This window comes from Chionomys nivalis, chromosome 3 (assembly GCF_950005125.1).
Source record: "Chionomys nivalis chromosome 3, mChiNiv1.1, whole genome shotgun sequence".
NCBI lineage: Eukaryota > Metazoa > Chordata > Mammalia > Rodentia > Cricetidae > Chionomys > Chionomys nivalis.
Genome location: NC_080088.1, coordinates 106543246 through 106570152, shown reverse-complemented (window position 1 = coordinate 106570152; position 26907 = coordinate 106543246).

The window sequence follows — 26907 nt, the reverse complement described above, 5'->3', positions numbered from 1 at the left end:
CCCTCAGCTGAACAGCACTCACATACATACCAGGGGATGACCATTGTTTTCGTTTTTTTTCTATTACTAAAATCTGTAGCTGAGAAAAGGTCCTGGAAGCCTGGTGACCTTGGTTGGACGTTGGACACGTATATTTGTAGCATTTACAATAGATTTTCACAGCTATTTATTTAACCTGTGGTGGCAGTTGTCATTAAAACGCTTGCCATGGCTTCACAAATGAGCGTCTCATGGGATTTTCTTGTTTCATCTACTTCCTGCCCTCCGATCCTGACCAGATAGAGCTGAAGCATTCACCTGTTAAAGAAGAAACGACACACCTGCCCCTCCCTCGCTTCATTCGCGGTCAGATCCAGAGTTATTTCGATGGAATACAATCTCTATCATATACCTACTGCCACCTACCTGTCCTCGGGTCACAGCAGGGCATTTGGAGGCAGCTGGTCACAACCCAGTCAGGAAGCAGAGAGAGACGAATGCCGGTCTCAACTCATTTTCTCCTTAATATTCAGTCCGGGTCCCCAGTCCATGGATGGGGCTGCCCATGTTCAAGGTGAGTCTTCCCTCCTCAGCTAATCCAGTCTAGAAACTCTCACCCAGACACGCCCAGAGATTTATCCCCTATATGACTCTAGAGCCTGATGAGGTCATCAATGGCAACCATGACTACCCAAATCCCAGGGACCCCCTAAGTGGCAGCTCTCATTAAAGGCTTTCTAGAGAGGTGGCTCAGTGGTTTAAACACTTGTTGTGCAAGCCTGAGGATCAGAGTTTGGATCCCCAGAGCCCCTGTAAATGCTGAGTGGACATAGTGGCCCGTCTGTAATTCTAGCCACAGAAGGCAGAGATACAGGTTTCACTAGAGCAAGCTGGCTCTGGAAACACACCATATCAGTGAGCTCTGGTTTTGATCGACAGACCTTGCCTCAATGAATAAGGTGAAAGATTAATGGAGGATGACTCATGACATCATCCTACAGCCTCCACATGCATGTTTACCCACATACATGCAAGCAAGCATACACGTGTGTCACACAACACTCATGGAAACAGAAAAAGACCAACCTTTGTGCCGGTTATTTCAGTCATCGGGATCTGTCGCCATATTCACAAATCTCTAGTAATGCAAATATGACCTCACAGGATGAGAGTTATGTTGTCCAGACCCTCAGTCATCTCTTTCCTCAAGGGTTCACTGTTACTCTGCCCAGCACCAGCTCTGCTCAGCTTTCTTCTTGGTGTGAACTCAGACAGACCATCACAGTCTGTGATGCAGACCGTGCAAACACGGGATACCTAAGCCAAGGACCCACATGTCAGCTCACCTTTCAAGAGAATCTTTTTTTTTAAATGCAGATGTTTTTTATCTGGTTCTAGTGTGGATCACCAATCCGCTTAACACCAACTGACTGTACCTTCGCTTGTGAAGGGTGGGGTGATGAAGAAGACTACGAGGCTATCAGTCAAAGGCAGAGGTGGAGAACTGCAGGCAGATGTGGGCCACACAGCTGCTCTGGTGTCACCTCCTGTTCCTGGGCAGACTTACCCACTCTTCTCATGGTTTTTGGAAATGTGATGAGCTGGCCCAGGGTGTCGACTTAGTTGGTAAATCACTTGCCAGGCAAGCATGAGGACCCAAGTTCGACTCCCCCATCCTAGAACTCACTATCTTATAAAGTCAGGAATGTTGACCCGTGCTTGTAGGCACAAGGGAGGCAGGTGGAACCCTAAGGTTGATGATGACCAGTCAGCCTAGCCTACTTGGCAACTTAGAGGCCAGTGAAAAATTCTGTCTCAAAGGAAAATGTGAACAGTTCCTGAGGAACAACACTTAGTGTTGTCTTCAGACCTCAGCACACACACACACACACACACACACACACACACTGAGGAACAAAATAAAGGAACAGAATACTTCTCAAGTTAACATGAAGACCTTCAGAACTCTATTAACACCAATATTCATTACAGACAAAGTAATAAGAAACTGTTCAATGGGCTTTTATTCTATATCAAGACCTGTGTCAAACTTTGTCCAGTTATCGACCCAGCACAGAAGTGTGAGCCCTAATTCTGACAAGGAATCCAGCTCAAAACATCTTTTAGATTACGGCTAGACTGTAACAGAGCCAGGATTCAGTATCCAAAGAGGATACTTAATTAACATGTGAATGCAAGCTTTACATATATTATCTGGGGTTAAAAATGGAATTTGAGTTATGGAAAAGAAATTCAGATCCACTACACAGCATTTGGGACTTGAAAAAAGCCAAAAGAAATGAAAGAGATTGAAAAAATTCCGCTCTCCGTGCAGAAAGAGAAATGAATAATTCACCTAATGAGGGTGTCCTCATCTTGAGCAGTGTACACAATTGTGTGTGTGTGTGTTTGGATTCTCGGAGCTTATTGTTATAAACAAGAGTTTCGACTTAATTTTAAAATGTAAAGGACCCCTAAAACATTGGGTTTTTTTAAAAAACAAAACTCTTTTGAGACAGTCATATACTGTGGTCTAGGCTAGACTGGAACACAAAATGTAGCCCAGGCTGACCTCAAACTCATAGCAATCCTCCTGCTGTAGCCCCCCGCAATACAGGAGTTACAAATGCACACCAACATAGCATGTTTTCATAGTTTCAGAAGGTGCTATGTGGGCTGCTGAGGGAGAAGTCATCAAAGGTCTTATCTTTGAATGCTCCAATGAATGCTAACCTGCCAGGCAGGATGAGCCTGCTGGTGAACGGGCAAGACTGTTGGTGGGGCAGCCACTTGCTCTCTTGACTGGATTGAGGCCTGCTCCACAGGAGGTGATTCATGCCTAGCACTGTAAACATGGTCAAAATCCATGACTAGGGAAGTCGTAGGGAGGACCTACTAATGATAATTTTCTATATGTTCGTGCTGTCAAATTGCCTTCTAAATAGCTATGTTTATATCCTTCAATTTGTGCTTCTCCCAACCTTACAAAGAAGAGCTGCCTTCAGCAATGGGGAGCAGTTAGTGCGGAGACAGGTACTAAGAATAGGAGACCAAGTGCTCAGCCATAGACACTTTAGGCTCAGGCAACATGGAAGAAGAGCAGGCAGAAAGAATGTAAGAACAGAGGATGTGGAAGAAGATGCTGTGCTCTAGACATGATGCGGCTGTTGTACATGTAACACGTTATGGTCACCTTCATGAGCTCAAGCCAGTTAAAAACTCCAACATGGAAGGGAAAGGAGAGCCTGGGGCCTCAGCTATAGCTGAGGAACTGTTAGTAGTTGATTGGGGTCACTTTTCTTCAGGAGTGTGGCCACTGGTAGATTTCCATGTCCCAGTGGATGACCCCACACCCAAGAATATATGAGCAGACTAATTGGAATCCATGGGTTAAATAAGCAAAAACGAAGGCATGAAATCAGAAAGCTATCATGGGTGGTTGGGGAAAGGTGAACTGGGGAGTGGAGGGTGAATGTGATCAAGTTAGAGTTTGTATAAATAAATGAAATTTTCAGAGGATATGTGAAAATTAATGCTAAAAAATATTAAGGAGACAGGTGGCGGTGATACATGCTTTTAACCCCAGCACTCAAGGAGGCAGAGGCAGGCGGATCTCTGTGAGTTCGAGGCCATCCTGGTCTACAGAGCAAGTTCTAGGACAGGCTTCAAAAGCTGCACAGAAAAAACCGTGTCTCGAAAAACTAAGCAAAACAAGAACTATTAAGGAGAGAGAAGCAGATGGTACTCAGAAAAGTTTTGACGAGACTGAGAACTGATCAAAGAGGGCAATGAAGGCCGCTTAGAAGAATGAGGCTTGACCTGAGCCTCTCCGGTGCATCTGAGATAGAAGCCTCTGGAGACTCAGTGCAGAGGGGAGTCTGGGAGTGAAGACCGATACAGACAGGTGTGAAAGTGACACGGACCAGGACACAGCAGAACAAAAACTAAACCCAGTGGGTCTGCAGAGATGAGTTTCCTGTGTACATGTCACGGCTGGGTCACATGCATGATCCATGTCCCCCTCCCTGCACATCCATGGAAGACCATGCTGGAAGAGGTCAGAGGCCAGATGCTGCCAGCACGATAGCTTGAAAATCAGGCACATTTACTCCGGGTTGCAAAGTGCCTGATCACTTGACTGCAGCCCTCTTGTGTTGAGCTTGAGGATGCTGTGTTGAGCTTTCCAAAGCATTTGCTGCAAGAGGCTCAGTCATTACTTTTAAACAGCAAAAACTAAAGCAAACCTGGGAGACTGGAGGAGTTGACTGCTGAGGTCTGTGTACAGACAGACATGTGGACTGGAAAATCCTGTGCCAAGAGATACTTGGGAGACAGAGACAGAGGCCAATTTCTCCCGGCACCACTTTGCTTTGGGGTAGAACATTAGATTACATTTCAGAGAATGAGACACATGATGGCATTTTTTCCCAATTTATTTTCCACTTAACAAAATGTTTTATCCTAAAGCCTTTTGCTTCCCCTGTCAAAAAAAAGTCACAAGGTAAAAGGAAATTACCGGATTGTGAAATTTCATTGATTTTTTTTTAAGTCCAGGTTAAGCTGAGGGTCAGGGTTTCCCTTCTCTGTCCTTCAAATGTCCCAGGATCTGCTGTGCTTCAAATGTCCCAGGAGGCTTCAGAAACTGTGAGGTTTGAAGACACTGCAGAGGGCTGTGGCTAACTGAGGTTCCCTTCAGCCAAAGAGAGAAGGAACCACTGCGCCAATGGTGAAAGTGTGGGGGAACACGGGGTGTACACAGACATAGCAAAGCAAAGACACAGAGGGGGTAAAGTCAGTCAACAAATACGGAGCTTATACTATAGGCAAAGATGCCATGTAAGCAGACTGAATAATAAGAGACATGAGACTCAGTGGGTTTAAGGCTTGCCCTGATCCAGCAGGATTAATCATGTTCACTAATTATTTACAACATCCCGAATTCCAAATCGGGTCACAGGCTGAGGACTTGAACTAGAGGAAGGACAATATTCAGCCAGGTACAGTACACAGCAGAATTCCAGCCAGAGTGTTTTTGCAAGTCTAATTCCTTTATCCCTGAGACTCCAGCAGAGATGGTAGCCACCATCCACAGCAACCACATGCACAGACAAGCCCTTTGCAGACTTCCTACCTTTGTCAGTTACATCTCTCTTTAATGTGGCAAAATTCATGACAAAAGCAATGGGAAGGGATTCATTTTGGTTCGTGGCTTCTGGGGTTCAGTCAATCATGGTGGGGAAGGCAGAACACAGTGACACAGCCTAGAGCAGAGGCTTCTCACACAGAGGCCACATGAGGAGGGGGCTTCAAGTAGGACCTTGTCCACCCGACAGGGTTTTTCCCTCCTGAGTGTTGAGATTGAAGGTGGGCACCACACCCAGCCTGCATGTGAGTTTTTGTGTGAACTCTCTGTCCTCCATTCTTAACACATCCCTGTCTCCGTTCCTGCCTGGAGACACACATGCAAGGATCGAAAACCCAGACCTTCCATTGCCTCTTCTATATCCTTCTGTACACAGCTGCCTCCATTGCCTCTTCTATATCCTCTGTGCCCAGCTGCCTCCATCGCCTCTTCTTCTATATCCGTCTGTACACAGCTGCCTCCATTGCCTCTTCTATATCCTTCTGTGCCCAGCTGCCTCCATCGCCTCTCCTATATCCTTCTGTGCACAGCTGTCACCTGCAGCTTTAATGGAAGTCAGAGGAAGCATCAGTGAGTTTGCTGAGGTTTAGAGACTCTACCTTTCTGGTCAGCTCCAGATATGGAGATATGGAAGTACTTGGACCACAGACTACATCTGGGTATTGAGGGTCGTTGGGGTAAGACAGAGACAGTGGGAGTTGAGTGAGAAACAGGGAAGTGGAGAGCCAGAGAGATCATACTCCTGAAGCCATCACAGATGGTGGCAGCAGAAGCCACAACTGACATGCTCTAGGGCAAGCAACTCCTGCCTCCTGGTCAAACCTAGCTAGAGGTGGGTCGCTGTGTCACCAAAATCTTAGAAGCTATGGAGAAATAGAAGAGACCATGTCTGTTTTGCAGATAGTAGAGATTTGCCTCACTCAGGGTTTTTGGCTGTCAGTGTTACTGACAGACATGCCTGGCTCACACCTCAGCTTCATATAGTTACACAGCTGCATATATAGCTGTGTAGCTGCATATAGTTACCCTAAAGAATAGGAGCAGGAGTTCACACAAAAACTCTCATATAAGATGGGTGAGGTACACACTTTAACCTCAACATTCAAGAGGGGGAAAATCCCATTAGAGTGGACAAGATAATGGTAAAGCTGTCACCTTTATCTTGCCACCAAGCCTGACTATCTGGGACCACATGGGAGGAGAGAACCAACTCCTGCAGGTCATCCTCAGACATCCATATACAGGTTATAGCACAACCCCTCCACAATCCAAGATAAGTAAATGTTGAATGTTTTTTAACTTACATGCAACGTTTCTGGGCTCACCATAATAACCAAAAAGTGGACACAGCCTGAATGTCTATGGATGAATAAACAAGGTGTGATCTAGTCTCAAGATGAAATATTATTCAGCCACAAAAGGGAACTATATGCTGACACGTGCTGCAATGTGAATAAGACTTAGACAATATGAAGAATGAAAGAAAGCACAGAACTATGGATCGTAGGGAACATCCAGGAGAATAAAAAGAGGAGTGTTCTAGCTCATTTCTGTTTGCTGTGATAAAACGCTCTAACCAAAAGCAACTCAGGGAAGGAAAGTGGTTATTTCAGTTTGCACAATCAGGTCACAGTCCATCATTAAGAGAAGTCAGGGCAGAAACTCAAGGCAGGATCTTGAACGCAGGCCCGCTTACTGACCAAGGAACTCCCTCACAGTCAAGGAAGTAAAGCAGGAACCATGGAGGGCACTGCTTGCTGACTCACAGGCCAGCTCATGCTTAGGTGGCTTTCACAGGAGGACCTACCCAGGGAATGGTGCTGCCCACAGTGGGCTGGGCCCTCCTGCATCAGTCAAGACAATCCCCCACAGACATGCATGCACATGGATCAATCTCATGGGGAAATTCTTCAATGGAGATTCCCTTCTCAGATGACTCTAGGCCATGTTCAGTTGACAGTGAAAACTAACTAGGACAAGAAGTAATCATTGCTTAAGGTGAGTGAGAATGGGGACTACAGAGGTGACAGCTATGTCTCTTTCTTCTTGAGTGATAAAACTATTCTAAAATTGTGACAGTTCATAGCTCTTGCAGACTGCTGAACTATACACTTGAGAATAAAATTTGGCTCAGGTTATGAGTATGTCTTAGTTAGGGTTTCTATAGCTGTGAAGAGACATCGTGACCATGGCAACTCTTATAATGGAAAATGTTTAACTGGGGCAGGTTACAGTTTCAAAGGTTTAGTCCATTATCATCGTGACGGTGTATAGGCAGACACGGTGCTGGAGAAGGAGCTGAGAGTTCTGCATCTTGATCCACAGGCAGTAGAAGCAACTGTGTCCCACACTGGGTGTGCTTGAGCAAATGAGACCTCAAAGCCTGCCTGCGCAGTGACACACTTCCTCTAACAAGGTCACACCTCCTAATAGTGCCCCTCCCTATTGACCAAGCATTCAAACACATGGGTCTGTGGGGGTCATACCTATTCAAACCACCACAGAGTGACAATTGTCAAAGCCATTCATAACCCAATTCCTTCCACTGGTAATTGGTAATGATGTTGGTTTCAAATGCCATTGAGATTTTCTAATTTGGTGAAAATAAAACACTCGTCAGGTCTCTCATGGCTCTCTGAATCTGCTCAAGGGAGAGGAGAATTGCTGGTCACATGGCTAACTCCTATGGTGAATAGCCCCTCCCTTGTCCTTCCTTGTTCTGTTAAGGCTGGATGTGAGACCCCAGCACAGATTGACTGCTGTCTGGATAGCACAGACGGCAAGTTCTCCTCCTGTGAAGAAAAATGAATCGAGACGTGACTCTGAAGGCTTCTGAGAGACCAGGGCAGACTGGCAAAGTCAGAGTGGATCTGAGCACCTGCGTTCAGCTCACCCAGTGCTTCTGGGGAAATCAACTCCTTCCTAATGGTTTGTACCAGCAAAGGATCACACTCTGTACTCTCTTGTTCTCTCCTGCCTTTCCTCCCCAGGGGGAGGGAAAATATCACTCCATTCAAGGCACCTGGAAGCAAACTGGTGCTCATGGCTCTGATCAGCCTACAAAGACTTTTTCATTAAATTGAGAGAGAGAGAGAGAGAGAGAGAGAGAGAGAGAGAGAGAGAGAGAGAGAGAGAGAGTTTTGCTTTCCTACCCAAGTCAGTCACCGGTTGTATTTCTTTTTCTTTAGTTTTGAATATGATTTACTGAGCAAAAGGTATATTGATTTTTTTTAAGAGCGAACCACAGTTGCCCCTATAGCCAGTTAATGTTGGCAAAACTCCTCTGGCTTTGGTAGAGGGGCCCACGAAGAGGGCTTTGTGCATTTTAGAAAGACCAACACTCATCTGGGTGGAATTTGTGTGATGGGTGGGTAGACCATATTCTGTGTCATGGAGGATCTGGGAACATTCCTTACATGGATAAGCTGAGAAAAGAGGTCACTTAGAGCAGGAGCAATCAAAGTTTATTTTCAAGGTACCCTCTACCTGGACAAGGTGGGCACTTGCCTGGACCTCCATGTCAGAAGGCCTGGCCCTGCACTCCTCTGCCTGTATCATCTACCTGTGTTCCTCCCTGTGAAGGAGGCGGCTGTAGTTGGCTTGTCCCCTCAAACATCCTGACAAAGAATGAGTTTGGGGATAGGGTTTTTGAGAGAGATGACAGGAAAGCAAGGGTGTTCCTGTGGACCCCTCTTGTGGTTTTAATGTCGGGAGAGAATGTTCCATCTTAGGGAGTTCAGCCACATCCCCCTTGCAGAAGAATCTGGGCTTGTTGGCTGTTTCTGACCCCTCGTGGAAGAATGAAGAGGAATACGAGACTCTTACTTGAGTACCCAACAACTCCAATCACACGTTATATGCAAGGCTGTCCCGGGAAGGGGCTAGTGTATATAGCCCAGGGAAGCCTGGGTGTGTGGGGGATAGGGCTCCATCTACGCAGGTAGAGGGAAAAAACGCTATCCCTGCTAGGTAAGGCTTTCCGGGTGTGGCCTGCAGGGGGAAGAGCATCCACATCCCCATAAGTGACCCCTCACCCACACTCTGTAAGGAAATTCAAAAGACTCATTGGTTACCAAGAGAACTTCAGCAGAATTGTGCCTCAGGGGTAGACATTGCTTATGTCTCCCCCTGGTAGGGAATTGTAGCCACAAATGTGAGATGTTCCCCACTAGGTCATTGTTTGAACACTCAGTCTCCTGTGGGTGGTCACATTAACTACTTATCCATTGCTATGAGAAAATGCCAAAATCCAAAGCAATTTGTAGAAGCAAGTTTATTTTGGACTTACGATTCCAAAAGGATAAGAGTTCGTCATGGTAGGGAAGCATGGCAGCGGGCGAGCACGGTGGCAGGGGCAGGAAGCTGAGGGCATACATGGTGAATTGGAAGAAGTGCAGGTGTTGTGCCATCTTTCTGGAACAAGCGTCTTGACAAAAGTGACAGTGGAAAGAAGATGTCACCAGTGGGTGGACCAAAACCAGGACAGTTTGCATCCTTTTTTATACTCTAAAACCACAAGGTAGGGCGGGCAAGCAAGCAAGACTTCACAGAAGGAGGTGTGGTGGTCAGCAGGCTGCTAAGGGCTGGTTCTCCAGGTCATTCTGTTCCAGGTAAATAGGCAGGAGAAGCAGTGCTTTAATTAAATCACTAAGTCAATAAATCAGTGTCTAATAATTGGTCTTCTTACCTTATTCTACTTTGTAGAACCTCAATGCCCACCCTCAGTGATGTTCGTCCTCTATCAAGGCTGAACCTCCTAAACCTCCCCAAACATTACCACTGATTGGGAACCAAGTATTTAAATACCTGTGACCATGGGCGGGGGCATTTCTCATTTAAGCAGTCACACTGGTGCTGGTTTGGAAGGTTCTGGAATCTTTAGAAGGTGGAGCCTCACTGGAGGAAGAGAGCCACTTGGGATGACGGCCTTTGAGATTTTATAGCTGTCTGCCTCTGCTTCCTGACTGGGGACACAACTGAGCAGCCACCTTCCACTCCTACTGCCATTCCTTCTCTGCCATGATGGACTTCGTTCCCTTCAACTGTGAGCCAGAATAAGCAAAGGAGTTGTGAACATAGCCTTCATCTAGCATGGCCAGTGTTCTGATATGGAGGGGCTGGAGAGATGCTGCTGCAGTGAAGAGCTCTGGCTGCTCTTGCAGAGGACTGGGGTTCGGTTCCAAGAACCCATGCTGAAAGGCTCACAACTGCCTGAAGCTCCAGAGGAGCACACACACACACATACACACACAATTTTTTAAAAGAAGAAAAAATGTGAATACAGAGTATGACACCAGGTATGGGGTGCACAGGATGATCAGGTGAGGACACAACAAGAAAACTGACACCTGAATTCAAGCAAAGATGTCTCAGGTTATTCCAAACCCAGTCATACCTTGATCTTGGATTCTTCAGCCCAGGACTGTGAAAGAGGCCCTTTCTTCTATTTAAGTTGTCCATTGTGTGATGTTTTCTTATGACAATCCCAACAGAGGCCAACAGGGTGTGTCACCAGTCTTTGATTTTCCTTTTGCACCATCCTCCAGGTGCCTGGGCTCAGAATCCTCTCTCTGGACAGTAGTGGTAAAGGCTGGTAGGGGCCTTTCCTTTGAGGAAGAAGAGGCATGGAGCATGAAGCCGTGTGCCCGGCCTAGGAAAGGAGAGGATCCTGGGACATGGATGTTTGCAGAGCAACTGAGTACATGTAGCCAAGCTGATACAGGATGTTGATGTTTCTTACGATGCTGTAACTCTAAGAAGACAAAGTCTTTATTAACACTCATGTTTCTGGGTTGCTAGGCGACTCAGAGTCAAGACCAGGGTGGTTTCATTAGCTTATGCAGTGGCCACGAGCACATGGGAGTTGGCACCTCCATCTGTTCACTTTGAGCCCCACAGATATTCATACAATTGACAATAAGGTTTGTGGCTCTGCCGGCCTGTGAGGGCCACATGCTTATTTTGCTAATATTGATGGTACACAAGAGATAGGAGCTCCAGAAAGGCGGCAGCCATCTTTCCTGGGGTGAGGGGTGTGAAGCAGGAAATGTCAACCTAGCATGCCTAACCCTGGTAAGCCATGAGTGATGTTTGCGAAGACTGATCTAAAGGGGCATTTGGAGATGTCCCATGCAGGAGCAAGGCAGCCAATGGGGACTTCAGACAGGGAGGTGGGCTGCCCTAGATGAGTGGATCTCCAATAGACAATGGCAGCAGTTAGGCTATATCATTATCCCAGTGGCGTTGCCATGGAAACCCTTTCCTGCCTTTGAGGCCTACCCTGAATCACTTCTCACCCAGTAATGTCCACTTCTATATTTCATAAGAATTGTAATGTGTCTTGATTATTGCAAAGTTGCTACCTCGGAGAGTCGTGGATCACACAAACAGACACAGTTCTCTGCGTGTTTTTGTTCAAAATACCCTCGCATCCTTCTTGATGGAAAATGCATGGGTCAGCTCGTGACTTGGCTCCCAACCAGAAGGCCAAATTTCTTCTTCCTCCTGCTCTTAGGAAGACAGAAGGCACAGACATGTACTTCCCACGGAGTACCAGGAGCAAGACTGAAGCCTCGGGATCATTTCCTGGGTTTTGAATAGCCACATGGAGGAGAGAGAATAAACCAAGACGAGGCCTGAACTCCCCTCAGAGCACCAGTTCATATTGTCTTTCAGTGGCTTTAAATATTCCTTGTGGCTGGGGAAACAGCTCAGTGGGTAAAGGCGCTTGCCACCAAGTCTGACGACCTGAGTTCAATCCCTGGGACCTACATGATGAAAGAAGAGACTCCTGTGCTACCACACACATTTTTAAACACACACAAGTTAATTTTTATTATTTATTCTCTCTCTCTCTGTGTGTGTGTACGTGCCAGGGGCACACCGAGAAATCAGAGGACAACCTGCAAGAGTCAGTTCTTCCATTCCACCTTCTGGGTCCTGGAGATTGAACTCAGGCCATTAGGCTGGCACTTTCAGCTGCTGAACCATCTCTCTGGCCCGCATGTCAGTTCTTGAAGCTTCTGGTATAGCTAGGTCCAGGTGCTCATCTGGACCTAGCTATGTGTCTGTTAGCTCTGTCTTTCTCTGTTCCGGGCAGCAGGAAAGGGGCCATCAAGAAGCTCGATAACTTTTCAGTCCCTCTGATAGCAGAGCCAGTTTCTCCTCTGCCTACTCCAAGTGTTCAGAATCACATCGCTGGATCACTGGGTCAAATGTCAGCCTCAGGGACTCGTTCCCCAAACATTAATACTTTCTTCACCTGCAACCAGAGAGAATGAATTCAGGACCGGTACAAGGGAGAGGGAGAAAAGAATAACTTTCACCAGATGCATGCCCCCGTGCAAACCCACACATCAGCCTGAAAATGGTTTTAGCTGCATCTGGGACAGGAGGGAGTTAAATGTTTGTGTTCACCCTTCCTGGTCCCATGCAAGCAGATAATGCTGTGGGTTTGGAAAGAGAGTTCAGCAGCAGTTGGCCAGAGCCGGCCATGTATTTTGACATTCATTAATATCTTTGTGAGCCTGACACCTTGTCTTTAAGAAAGTGGCAAATCCCTCTTCCTTCCTCCCTTCCCTTCCCCCGACTTCCATGGCAGCCACAGGTGCTGGGAACAGATAAGGTTTTTTAGCTGTGAGTCCACAGGACGTTGAGGACGTTCTAGGATGCTGTCTGGTTGTTTGATCAGCAGGGTGGAAGGCCTGCACGCTCTGGCCTGGAAAACTGAGGAATCTTGAGAACGGTGTTCGGCCATCCTCATCAAAGCGGATAACAGCACTCCAAACAGAAAGCAGATCAATAGAGGTGATGTGGGGCCTCCCTCGGCTCAGAGGCGGCCACTGTTAACACAGCTCCTCTCAAGCCCTTGTACATTTCTGCAGACACAGGGTTATGAGAGCTGAAATGGGAAATGCTGTGTTCTGGAGACAAGCCAAACTTACCCGCAGAGGCGGGTGTGGTTAAGAAGATTCTTTGGGGCTGGGCATAAAACTCCAAAAGGCAGTGCTGGACTGGTGGTGTTAGTGAGGCCTTGGGTTCCATTCCCAGCACAGAGAGATGATTGATAGAGACATAGATAGATAGGTAAGCAGATGGATAAATAGGTAGATGATAGATAGATAGATAGATAGATAGATAGATAGATAGATAGATTATATATACATATATGGATGGATAGATGACAGACAGGTTGGTAGATAGAAGAATAGATAGATGATATATAGATCATATATTTATATATGATAGATGATAGATAAAGATAATCTAGATAGATGGATGGATAGATGGTAGATTGACAGGCAGGTAGATAGATTATATAGATAGATGGATAGATGATAGATTGATAGGCAGGTAGCTAGGTAGACAGATGGATAATGAATTGGTGGATGGATATAGACAGACAGACAGATGATAGGTAAAGACTTGAGAGGGTGAGGTGGAAAAGAATGACTGATGTTTGTTTTACTGAGGTCCCTGGTGCAGTGGGAGTACAGGGCTTGGGGTGGCTCAGGACAAAGACTCCTGATATTTTCTGGGCAGCAGACAGTTCTCGCCACCTCTGTGTACCAAAGTTTCTGGGAAAAGAACTTTCTAAGTGAAGCACCTCAGATGTCAGTACACAGGTGTCAGCAAACGCGGACACTGTCCTGGCTCTTGTCCCTCTGTTTCCTGTGAGAAAAACTCTGGTGATAAGCAGGATTTTTTAAAAAGTCAGGCTGATGGAGTAAAGGCTCAGCTGATAAGAACACTCTGTTCTTGCAGAAGACCTGAGTTCCAGTCCCACCACCCATGTGTGTCTGACACCCTCTTCAAGCCTCTGAGAACACTGTAAACACATGGTGAAGGCAAAACACTCACACATAAAGTCAATTTTAAAAGTCAGTGCAAGTAAGTCTAATAGCATTGTGGAGATTAGAATCCTGTTTTCATCGGGCAGTGCCAAATACTACATAATCCACTGATAGAAATAGACCAGAAAGACCCCAGACAGTCTAGATCTGCCACAATGGGGATGAATTCCCCTTTATGGATCTCTGAATTGTTGGAGTTTTGTAGCAAGCAGGTATCACGTTCCAACAAAACACAGGAGTCAGTCGGTAATTCTCCCTGGTCTAGTGGTAGTGGCTGTCAGCACAGGCCCCAAGATGCAGGCTGAGGAGGTTCAGGAGTTCAAGGTCAATCTTGCTATATAATGAGTTTGAGGAAAGTCTCAAAAAGAAAAAGAGGGAGGGAGGGAGGGAGGGAGGGAGGGAGGGAGGAAGGAAGGAAGGAAGGAAGGAAGGAAGGAAGGAAGGAAGGAAGGAAGGAAGGAAGGAAGGAAGGAAGGAAGGAAGGAAATCCTTTTCATCCATCCTACAAACAGGGGCCCTTTAGGGGTATTCTTACATAAAGCCAGTATTCTCAGCTGAACCACGCCACCCACCAACCCAAAATATGCTGTGGGGGCAAGTTGAGCAACACTAAGGCAGACCCTGAACCAGGAGGCTGGCCCACTCACCTCCTTCTAAAGGTCTTCTGCAGCTGGGGCTGACAGCACTAGAGTGAATTATCAGCTGCCGGCCCACACATCTTGCACGTGTCCTTTTTGCCTTGCCCGTGAGACTTCAATAGAAGGCAGGTGTTAGGCGCATCAGTTACAAATCCTGCGTGCAAGCCCCAGCAGGGCGATGTGTCCGGGCTTTATGGCTCTCCCGGGGTCTGAAAATTATTACTCTCCCCAACACACGTGCCCTTTGCCGGGCAAAACACTCTCAGCAGACAGACTTTGACTTCCAAAAGTTTTCTGGGCCTCCTGGAAGGAGTCTGGAACATTCTACAGGCCCCAAGTCTAACTCTGGTGTGAATACACCCTGCAGTCTAAGATTCTTCCAGGTGATTTGTGACTAGCCTTCTCCCCCACCCCCCAAAGCGGTGCAGATAAAAACGCTTTCGCAATCTCCCAGGAACAGACCGCCGAGGGCAAATCAGTTGCAGCAGCCTGCGCCCACTGTTGCCGAAAGCGAGCTTCAGAAATGAGTGGCGTTTTGTTTTGTTTTGCTTTGCTGTTGTTTTACTTTCAACAAAAGACTTTGTTTATGCTGAAATTGGTTTAAAAGGCCTTGTAACTCGTCGCCATTCAGGACCCGAGGATTAAAGAGAGGGGGCGCACAAGGCCATGGCCCCACCTTCCTTTGGTTCTCCCCTCAGACTTTCTCAGATGGAAGGCGGGTAAGTGGAGTCGGGGAGAGCTCACCTGAGGCAATGCGGGCCAGGGTGCCAGGGTAGGAAATTTCTGTGTCTTCCCTTGTTGGAGCAAAAGGGAGCAAAAGGGAACGTGCTTATGTCCTTATGCAAGGACAGGGGCAGGGCAGGTGGGGAGGACTGAAAAGAATCGCTCTGCTAAGCCCGGGACCCCTTGTGTGCAGGACTGGAGTAAGTCACAGCACCTTTTGGGGCAACTGTCACAACAGCATTGGAAGGTGGCAAATGTAGACGGGTCTTTGGCCTGCATGGTTATATAACTATGGAGTTCTGGGTCACCCCAACGCAGGTCAACTTGTGACTCCATGCCTATATTTGCCATTTTTCCCGTTGCTGTGACAGAACACCGGAAGAAAAAAGAGTCACATTAAGGAAGGAGGGATGTATTGAGGCTGCAGTCCATCATGGTGGCCCTATGGCGTCCACAGTTAAGAGGAGAGAGATGTCTATCTGTAGAGATTCCTCTCTGGGCCTAGGCATGGGGAGAGTGAGTTGGGGGGAGGGCCTTGGTTCTGCCTCAATGAGGTGATGGGACAGATTTAATTGACTTCCCATGGGAGGCCTTGCCCTCTCTAAAGACTGGATCGGGGGTTGGGGTGGGAGGAAGCTGCGGGGGGGGGGCAGGAGTAGAGCAGTGGGGAACTGGGATTGGTATGGAGCGAGAGAGAGAGAGAGAGAGAGAGAGAGAGAGAGAGAGAGAGAGAGAGAGAGAGAGAGAGAGAGTGCTGGTGTTCACTTTCTCCATTTTATTCGGTCTGGGACCTCAGTCCATGGGATGGTTCTGACGTCATTCATTTGTGTGTGTGTGTGTGTGTGTGTCAGGGGGTGTCTTCCCTCCAGTGAACCCCAGCTGGATGTCTCCTTGTGGACACCCCAGAGGTTGGGAGGTTTTGTCCTCAGGTGACTCTAGATCCTATAAAGTTCACAATGGAGATTAATCATCACAACGTCCTTCCGAGTCTTTAATTAGTCACTCAACAACTAAAAATGATCGTTCATTCCACACGAGTGTTGTATGTAGAAAGCTCGGCTCTGGGAAGTGGGGAAGCCATAGTGAGTAAAAGAAGCAGCTCGAATAGCATCTGGAAGTAAAGAACTGATAACATTCATAAAAGGTTATGATGCTCCACTGTGGTGTGGACGAGCTCTGAAAACATGCCAAGAGAAAGGGAAATGGCCACAAAATTCACACGATGATAGATGGATGATTCCGTTTCTCTGAAATGCCCGTGCAAGATAAATGCACAGAAAGAGAAACCTGGTGGGTGGACCCAGGGATGGGAGGAAGTGAAACAGGGAGCTGGTAGAAAAGGAGGAGGTCCTGAAGTTGCCGGTGTTGGTGGACATGCACCTATGAATGCACTGAAAGTCTCTGAGTGACATCCCTAAAGTGACTTCCAGTATTGTGAGTGGATCTCGATGTGACCATTGAGGTTAGTCCTTAACAGACCTAAAGACATCAACAGATGCTAATGGCTGATCAAGGAGTGGGTGGGATGAGTGCTTGGTTGACTTGGCTATGTGTTCACGGGTGAGAGATGGCTCGGGAAGCGATCTACAAAGACTTCACGTGTGCTGTGGTGCGGCGTCCTCTGGGAAAAACAGGGTAATCTGCCCATGCTTACTTTCACCAGGATAGATGATAAGAAATGTCAGGCCTAGAAGGTTCTAGAGGACTTGGAATTGGCAGAACCACTTCCATCCATCTCTTCTTTAGGCAAAGCAAGTCACAAAGCGAGTTCTGAATGAAACAGTGCTGATTACTCTTAACAGCCTTGTTAAGATGTGATTCAAACAACACCCGTTTTGTTCACTCCGAGTGTACATTCGAATGGTTATTAGTTATCCCTTGTAACGCATCTACAATGGTAGATTAATTATCTGGGACAGAGATTCATGGGATCCAGGCTAACCCGGACTTTGCTAGATTAACTAGGGCTTCAACTTCCAAGGCTGTTTTCACTTCCCCAGAACTAAGGTTACAAGCATGGCCACCATGCTCAATTTATGCCCTGCTGGATATAGAACATGGAGCTCCGTGCAAACACTTGGCCCACTGAGCCCACATCCCCAGCCCCCATTACAGCTAATGTGGGTACTCCCAACAGAAACCCTTCCCCCATTGGCCCTGACTCTGCAGGACTTCCTCCCCACTCGCCTCCTTATTGTATCTGTGGACTCACCTCGTCCATGTATTTCATACAAATGGAACCACATGGCGTGGGAACTGTGCTGGCTTCTTTAGCTCAGAAGCACTGTCATCCTTACAGCAGCGTGGATGGCCCGCCATTCTTTTCAGTCACTACACTGTTCCTCATTTCATGATGTCCATGCTTGGGAGGGGTATAGCCTAAGACAGAGGTCACCTCCTATGGAGGGGTTTCAAGGTCATCTTGTCAGGAGCAGGAGGGGAACCGAGGCCACTTTTGCAAACAAGCTATCCAGTAGTGTATGTACACTAATCAGTTCTGCCCCGGTGATAATATGTCTCACTCATATTGGGATGAACCAAACCCTCCCCAAAGCCAATGTCTGGTTCTCAGTAGGTATGCTGCACCGTGTTTAGCCAATGATGAAAAGCAGTCCTGCTTGGGCACAGGCCTGAAAGTTTCTTTTCTCATAAGAACTGTCCACGGAGACCTTCCGTCCCTTCGATGGCGTGCAGTTTATCTGCACCACCATCTCCATCTGTACTGAGCTAGACAGTGACCCGAATCTCACATCCACTTAAAATCCCAGGATGCAAACTTAGAAACAGGTCCTTCCAGATACGCTGATAGGCAGACAGAAGCATACTTGACCGTGCACCCTCTCAGTCTCTTGGCTGATGCCACTCTAAGAACAGAGTGGTTTCAACGGATAGGTCTGGATGAAAGCATGAGAAAGCATAAGGGGAGGATTGAACGGTAAGTCTACAAACTAAAGAATGCCGGCTGAATATTGATTTCTGGTTCTTAGCCTCCAGAGTTGTGAATATATTCCTGCTGTCTTATACTGCTTCCAATCCTCTCACTGTGATCAGACAATGTGTAAGAAACAGTCTGGCTGGTTTGGGGGAGAATATGGCCCTCAGCCTACCTGGAGACCAGAAAGGGAAAGCACTAAGATCAGTGGGGGCAAGTGTGAAAGGCATGCAGTAATTCAGGCCCCACTTTCCAAATGAAATGGAAGGATGATTGACATCAGACTCCATCCACTGAAGGTCAAGGTTCGGGAGGTTCCCAGGGACTTGACTAAATCACTGAGGTCAGCATTTCTCTGCTAGGAACTCCCAGATTACCTAACTAATCATAACAGGTTTGCAACTGAGGATTTCTGCTCAGCCAATGAAAGCCAGTCTTTGTAGCAACCCCTTAGTTAGTGTGTCTATTGCCGTGTCCAAACATCATGACCAAAGCAACTTGGGGAGGAAATGGCTTATCCACATCCTAGCCCATCATTGAAGGAAGTCAGGACAGGAGCTCAAACAGAGCTGGAACCTAGAGGCTCTTGGCTCTTGATGCAGAGGCCATGGAGGGTGCTGCTTACTGGCTTGCTCCTCATGGCTTGCTCAGCCTGCTTTCTTATAGAACCCAGGACCACCATCCCAGGGATGGCACCATCCACAGCAGGCTGGACCCGTCCTATCCATCACTAAGAAAATGCCCAGCTGGATCTTATGGAGGCATTTTCTCAATTGAGGTTCCCTCCTTTCAGATGATTCTAGCTTGTGTCAAGGTGACATAAAACCAGGCTGCACACCCTGCAAAAACCCTTCCCCCACCTGCCTCCAGGATACCATCAGAATGCCCCCTTGCTGTGCTGGAATTGTGGTTTAGTTTCCCAGACATTTATTTCCCTGGCCAGGCCTTTATTTTTATTTTTGTTGTTGTTGTTAATCCAGGTAAAGAAAGACTATAAACAAGGTTTGGACAGATTTGTGGTCAAACCCCTGAACCTCACAATCATGGTCCCTCCTGTCTCCGGGCTTCCTCCAAAGCTCGCCATTCTTGAAGGGAAGTGACCTTCACCGGAGTGACGAAAGGAAAGCCGCTATCTCTCTCCTCTCTCCTTGCAGAGCCAAGCCCTTTTATCATGAGAAGGAAAATATATGATTTCTCATTTTAAGGGATTATGGGCCATTGATGCCTGCTCTCCATACGTTAAAAGCATATAAAAATTTTTGAGGGATGGAAGTGAATAACTTGAGGGCTGAATGCAATAAAGTAATTTTCGTTTTTATTATGGAGCAGTTTGGCTTGAGGTTCCAGAAAGGGTGTTAATATTTGGGGGCGAGGGTTTAATGCCTTTAGTCAAGGACAATAGAATCTTGGTGGATCACAGGGAGTCATTCAATTACCACAGTTGAAGCTTTTGGCATGCTTCAGATAGGAGGTGAATGAGATTTTAAGTGAATGACTATACCCTAAGATTTGGGCACACACACACACAGAGATAGAGAGAGAGGGAGAGAGAAATCCTTTTTTAAAAAATAAGATCCCAGCCGGGCGGTGGTGGCGGACGCCTTTAATCCCAGCACTCGGGAGGCAGAGGCAGGCGGATCTCTGAGTTCGAGACCAGCCTGGTCTACAAGAGCTAGTTCCAGGACAGGCTCCAAAACCACAGAGAAACCCTGTCTCAAAAACCAAATTAATTAATTAATTAATTTAAAAAATAAGATCCCCTTTATTATCCAGGGAATCTCATGCCTCTGCAGAAGGCTTGAGGTTTAGCTTATTTTGAGAGTTGCTTTCACTGCCATAAAAAAAAAAAAAAAAAAAAATTACCTAAGGGAAAAAAGTGAGAAAAGGTGTATTTCGACTCCTGGTTTCAGAGGTTTTATTCTGTGTTCCGGGGGCTCCACTGCTAGGGCCTGTGCTGATGTTGAACATCTGTCGGCAGGTACACGAGACAACCTGCCTGTCTTATGGTAGACAGGAGGCAGAAGCAGAGAGGGAGGGTCTCTCAAAAGACACCACCCATTGTCATACTTCCTCCTTGGAGCACATTCAGCTCTGAGCTCATTGCGCTAACCCCTGAAGATGTTGGCACCCTAGTGGTGCAATCGCCTCTAAACAGCGCCACCTGCTGGGAACCAAGCCTTCAACACATGCATCTCTGGGAGCTACTCCAGTTCCAAGCCACTGCATCTGGGAAAGAGGGCCCATGGCAGGCCTTTTCAGGATGATTTTGACCTGGTTTCCACACTATGTGGGAGGTGAGGGTATACAGAGAGTAGCTGATCCCATCCCCCAAGGATAATCCCACCATGGAGCCAGCATCCTTGGAGAGTCAGTTCAGTGGTGAGCCCTCCTGAGACTTGGTTTGCGAGACAGGGTCTCATTGTGTAATGCTGTCTGACCTGGAACTTGCTGTGTAGACCAGGCTGGCCTGGAATTCACTCAGATTTACCTGTCTCTGCCTCGGGTACCATGCTGAGAATTTCTAGACCCTCCTTAGCCTTCCCAACTGGAAAGCTCCAGTTCTATTTCCTGGCCAACATTTCTAAATGTTTGGCTGTGATCAGCACTCGAGACTTTGATCAGATGTCCAGACTTCTCCATTACTTAGCTTAGGTACCCCAAAGGCAACACTTTCTTATCTATGTAAGTCCTTGGGATGGGGAGCGTGTGAAACACACTGAATTTTCCATCAGCCTTGAGTTTCACCTTAGCTGCAACTGGCTCCCAGGGAGAGAAATCGATGGGAAAGTAATTAAGGGTCGTGTAGTTCTGAGGACGTAACCAGGGAGGGAGGGTCTCAGAAAGCAGTTCCCAGAAGTTGTGGCGAAGGGGTGATTCATCAGCCACAGAGGCCTGGGGGTTCCTTTGCAGGGATGGTGAGGGCTGTTGATGAGGTGGAATTAGATGCCAGGATGGAGTACGTGGATCCAACTCCCCACCCCATGAGATGTCTTGCTCTCAGTTACCGCCATGCAGAACATTAAGGCAGACAGCCCATGCACAATGCCCAGCCTCGGGCTATGTTGACTGCCGGTCTGCAGTCACACATTCAGGGGTGAGCGAAATACAGTCTGTGCTAGAGCCCTAGATGTGGGTGAGGGGTAGCTCAGGGCATTGCTTGGGTAGGAACCCCTTCATGTGGAGGGACTGCTGTCAGGGAGACAGAGGAAGGGCAGTGTGGATTCCTTGTAGTGGACTCAGAGCTCCGTAAGTTCCAGATGTTAGGGCTCCTTACTAGGCTCACTCAACTGATGAACTGCTCCCTCAAAGGACAGAGTGACCGCCTTAAGCACTTGAAGCTACCCCACCAGCAAACTCCAAATCCACTTTTAGTTTTTTGCAAGGAAGTCCAGGCTTCCTCCCCCAGCAGATCCTCCCAGCAGTGTGTCAGAGTCCCTGTTCCTTCATCCTCCCTATCGCTTGTGGTTTTCTTGATGACAGTCCTTAGCCCTTCCAGCTGTGGTGAGATGGGATGTTACGATGCATTTGCCTTTTTATAGAGTCAGTTGTTTGGAGCTGGGACAGGTCACAGAAAGGACACCTGGCAGACACATGGTCCCCACTGTGCCTGGACACAACCACTGAATATGTGTCAGTTTCTCTGGTCTCTGCTGCTCCCATCTGTTTCCTAACTGTGCCCCATTCACGTTCTTCAGACAGACCTAAGATGTTGGATCATCTCTGCCTCCAGACCTCTTCCCCCAGGAAGGGAAACTGAGGTAACCAATACCCAGACCAGATCATAGTCCATATGTCCCCAGTACCCCTCACCATCTTGCCTCTGGTTTCCCAAGAGGCACTGACTACTTTCTGTGACATGTACCTTGATCTGATCCACTGTTTGCCGAGGGCCCATCTCTATCAGCCTCCAACTAGACCACCAGGGCTTGGGACCGTTTTCTTCTTGAACATTTCATGGCAATGGGCTCATGTTAAGACCTGAACAGGTAATTAGAGAAAGAAGGAACAACATGGGTGTCAGTTATCTGTCCTCACCACTGGAACCAAATACCCGACACGAGCACATAAGAGATGAGGTTCAGAGCTTTAGGAGACGGTACATCAGAGTGGAGAAGGTATCTTAACATCTTTCCCTGTTGCTGTAACTTAAGGCAGGAAGGGTTTATTGTGGTTCATAGTTCCAGACTGCAATGGCCAGGGATCATATCGAGAAACAGAGAATGAGGAATGCTTGTGCGTAGCTAGTTTCCCTGTGCTTTAAATGTTTGTTTAATCTTATGTGTCTAAGAGTTTGCCTGCATGTGTGTGTACCATGTGTGTGCCTGGTGCCCATGGAGACCAGAAGAAGGAACCAGACCCAGGTCCTCTGCAAGAGAAAGTGCTCTTAACCATGGGTGATCTCTCCAGATCCTATCTTTCTCCTTTCTACAAAATTCAGGATCTTAGCCCAAGGATTACTGCCACCCACAGTGGACGGGTCTTCCCCATCTCAAGCTAACCTAGATAATCCCCCATAGGCTTGCCCAAAGGCTAAATAATCCAGCACAGTCCTGGGGGGTTATCTCCTAGATGACTCCAAGAGTAGATAATTCATGCTATCTATCACAGAGGGGCTGAAGGCAGACAGCTTCATGGCAGGGGGTTGGGTGTAAGGCAGCTACATGATACATGGCCAGACCAGGAGCAGACAGAGGGGTCTGAATGTAGGATCTGCCAATCAGTCTCAAGCCCCACCCTAACACTCCAAAGGTTCTGCACTTTCTCAAAACAGCACCATCAGCTGGAGACTGTTTAAAACCATGAGCCTGTGGAGACACTCCAGATCTAAACTGTAACAATATATAGATGAGTCTACACCCAGCATCATCGGCCACTTCCTGGGGTAATAACTCCTACCCACTGTCACTGGGCAAGAGCAGCAGGGATTGTGATTTGTGATTCCAACACTGTAAGTCTGAGAAGCAAACACACCATTAAGTGCAAAGTCCAGTGCCTATGAGGAGCCAGTGAAGCTTGTGACCCATCAGCTGCCCTTCGTTCTTAGCACCGGTTCTATTTCCTAATTTCTCCGAAAGAAAACTTCCCATAATGAATCCATCTTCTCGTATTCATTCAAAGCCACTTGAATGGGATGGGCCACCAAGCCCAAACTGCCTCCCTGTGCAGATCCCTTCTGTATATTCAAAAATTGGTCCAGCCTCTCTCTTCTCATCCTTGAGTCCCCTGAGAACTGCCCATCAGACAAATGAAGCCATCCCCCAATGTCCATCTTTCTGTTTCCAATCTCTATACTTTCCACAAGAACATTTGCTCTCCTTTGGGGCTTTCGTCAGTCGAAGTAACTGAAAAACAAAGAAACCTGTGAAGTAAAGTCCAGTGTCTGCTGCTTCGAGTCAATATTTTGACAGTAATAAAACAAAACAAAAACAGCCCAGGACCGTGCATCTCCAGCTGGAGTGGGTGGGGCACTTAGCAGGACCTTGAAGTTTGGGGGCTGCAAGGTTCCAGTTTCAGCCAGGCAGCACAGGGCTGGAGAACCAGTGACTCATGGAGATCTATCCCATTGAGGTCAGCGCCTTTGTAGAAGCCCCAGGAAGAAAGGAATGCTGGCTTCTGCATGGAGCAGGAGGATGTGAGGAGCCAGGGTGTTGGTTTGCTGTCTCTGCGACAAAATAATTACAGAAGTCTGAAGGAGAAGACTCCAAGAGAACACTCTGCTGGAGGGGGACAGAAACTAGGCCATGAGAAGTGTCTTAGAAGTCCTGGAAACTTGAGAATAGTGTCACCCAGCGTCAGTCAGTGAATGCCACATCTGTGTGACCTTACTAGCCACAGGAAACAGACCTGGAGATAAAAAGGAGTTAGACATGGCCCTCAGACTCCATGTGGGGCTTATATGGGTCTTTACAGAAACAAGCACAGTGCAAAAGCAAGGAAGTTAGGCGCCGGGGCAGAGGCTCAGTTGATAGAGAAGTTGGCCTGGTATGCACAAGGATAGGGGTTCTATCCCAGGACTGCATAAATGGGGTGTGTGGTACATGCTTGTGATCCTAAAACTCAGGACACGGAGTCAAGGGGATCAAAAGTTCACGGTCATCCTCAGTCATATAGTCTGAGGCCAGCCTTAGCTGCACATGATCCTGTCTCAAAGAAGAAAAATGTGAGTCACCTGCAAACCAGCATAGTCAAGTGATTTTTTTTTTTTAATGTGGGACTAGCATAGATTATTCCAGAAGTGATGGTGGATGTCATAGGGTCTTTAGAGCACTCACCATTTCCTAAGATTTTACAGTGTGTGTATGCACTACTCAGAGGCCAGAAGACGGCATCAGATCCCCAGTAGCTAGAGTTACAGGAGGTTGTGAGCTGTCATGGGGATGCTGGGAATTGAACTCAGATCCTCTGCGAGAGCAACCAGTGCTCTTAACTGCTGAGCCATCTCTCCAGCTCCTACTTAGAGTCAATGACAGGATCTCACCCTATAGTCCAGTCTGGTCCAGACTAACCTTGAACTTCCTGCAATTCCTCTGGCCCTGCCTTCCTGAGTGTTGGGACTACAGGTGTGATCCCCACAGCGGGAAGAGGCAAGTGCTGCCACCTCTGTTAGTGCACGGACTTCTCAGATATATGGCACGATGTTCATACTTGTGCTTTGAACATAGCATCAGGTATTATTATAATCAGGGTTACAATTTAATCAGTTCACGAGATCAAAACAGGACTTTTGAAATGATGTTCAGCTGACTATAAAATCATTGGCACTGTTGTGAATGTGACTGCAAGTTTTAAAAACAAATAGACACCAGAGATGTATTTATTTGGCTTTGCCGTAATATGAATTCAAAAGTTTTAGGTTTTTTTATGTATATGTGTGTGTGTATGCCCCATGTGTAGGTACCCACCCACACAACCCAAGAAAGAGAATCATGTCTGTTGGGAGCTTAGCCCCCAGCCCCCTGGCCTGAGAGTTGTATGGGTCTGGACTCCAAATCCCAGCATGCCAGGTCCTGACCCCTCCCTAGGGGGGGAAGGGTCAGGACCACTCACACAGAGTATTTAAGAAAGCTCCCAAAAGGGGCTGGAGAGATGGCTCTTACCTGCTCTTCCAAAGGTCCTGAGTTCAATTCCCAGCAACCACATGGTGACTCACAACCATCTGTAATGAGGTCTGGTGACCTCTTGCATACACACAGACAGAATATTGTATACATAATTTAAATTTTAAAAATAGCTCCCAAAGGAGATACACGTGGTCCCTTTTCTTTCCTCCTGGTGGTCGCGTTTGCGGCCTCCCGGTTCCCCCTCGGGGCCACGTGAGAGTGCAAGAATTTCACTAAACCTGGATATTTTTAATTTGGCTTGTTGTGATTTGGCTTGATTGGGATTTTTGCGGCAGCAGAGAGCTTGCATTAGGAAAAAATTCCTAACAATGTCCCCCAAATCAGGAGTTGTGAGCCACCATGTGGGTGAGAATTGAACCCGGCTTCTCTACAAAGAGCAGCCAGAGCTAACCTCTCCACTTCTAAAAGAGATTTTAACAGGGTGACAACAAAGGCTCTGCGGCTCAGCGAAATCCATTTCCCCTTTTCTTGCTGTGCCTTCCCAACCCCCAGCTCTAAGACACTGTCATGGCCTGAGAGACCCGAAACTCTTCAGTCACTCCCCAGGAGAGCCTGGAGAACAACCTCTCAGCAGGAAAGCAGACACAATGGCCCATGTGATCTAACAACTCCCAAGTCTACCCAGTGTGTCTCCAGCCCACAGAAGGGGTGTGAGTGTGTGTGGTTGTAAGGTGTTGAACAACTTGGGCAGCCGTTACACGGTGATGGATAAACAGTCCTAGCCCAGAACCTTCAGGTGTTCCCATACACGCAGCAGAGCGCCCGTACTTCAGAAGGTACCACAGACTTTTAGCTCTATGTCAAAACTTCATCAAAGCAGTGTGCTCCTTTTGTTTGGCGCCTTCATTCAATTGGATTTCTGACTGAACTGTTTTGAGTCTTTGAAGAACTATTGTGCGATTCTAAGTGCCCAACGTGGGACTGAATGAGTTTTTGCGAAAATGGAAGGTCTTACCGTTTCTGCTCAGGCAGATGGGAATTTTAATCAGGTTATCTAGACAATGGATCTTCAAGAAACCTTGGATTTCAGGAGCTTTTAGCAAATTGCAATGGTGTGTGTGTGTGTGTGTTTAAGCAGAATACCAAGTGGGCAGTGGGCAGCACAGAAACATCTCCACGCAGGCGCCCAGGGTGGGATAGGGATGTGCACGGCAGCCCACTGAAGCAATGGCAGAGAATGATTTCTGACATCACAGGATCCCATTTTGAATACTATAGCAAGAGTCTTTGGGCAGAGTTTCTATTTTCTAAAAAAAAAAAAAAAAAAAAATGGTGTGAGGGTGTCAGATCCTGGTTAGGAGCTTAGAACAGTTAGGAGCTGCCATGTGGGTGTTGGGAATTGAACCCCAGTTCTGTTAGGGCAGCCAGGTCTCTTAACCACTGAGCCACCTCTCCAGCCCTGAGTTCCTAGATAAATTCATTCTCTGTGGCAGAATGGACTGAGCTAACACGGTTTGCAATTTTGCTGGAGCTCAGTTATCTCAGAGAGGTGATGGGGCTTGGCAGACTTTGCTACACA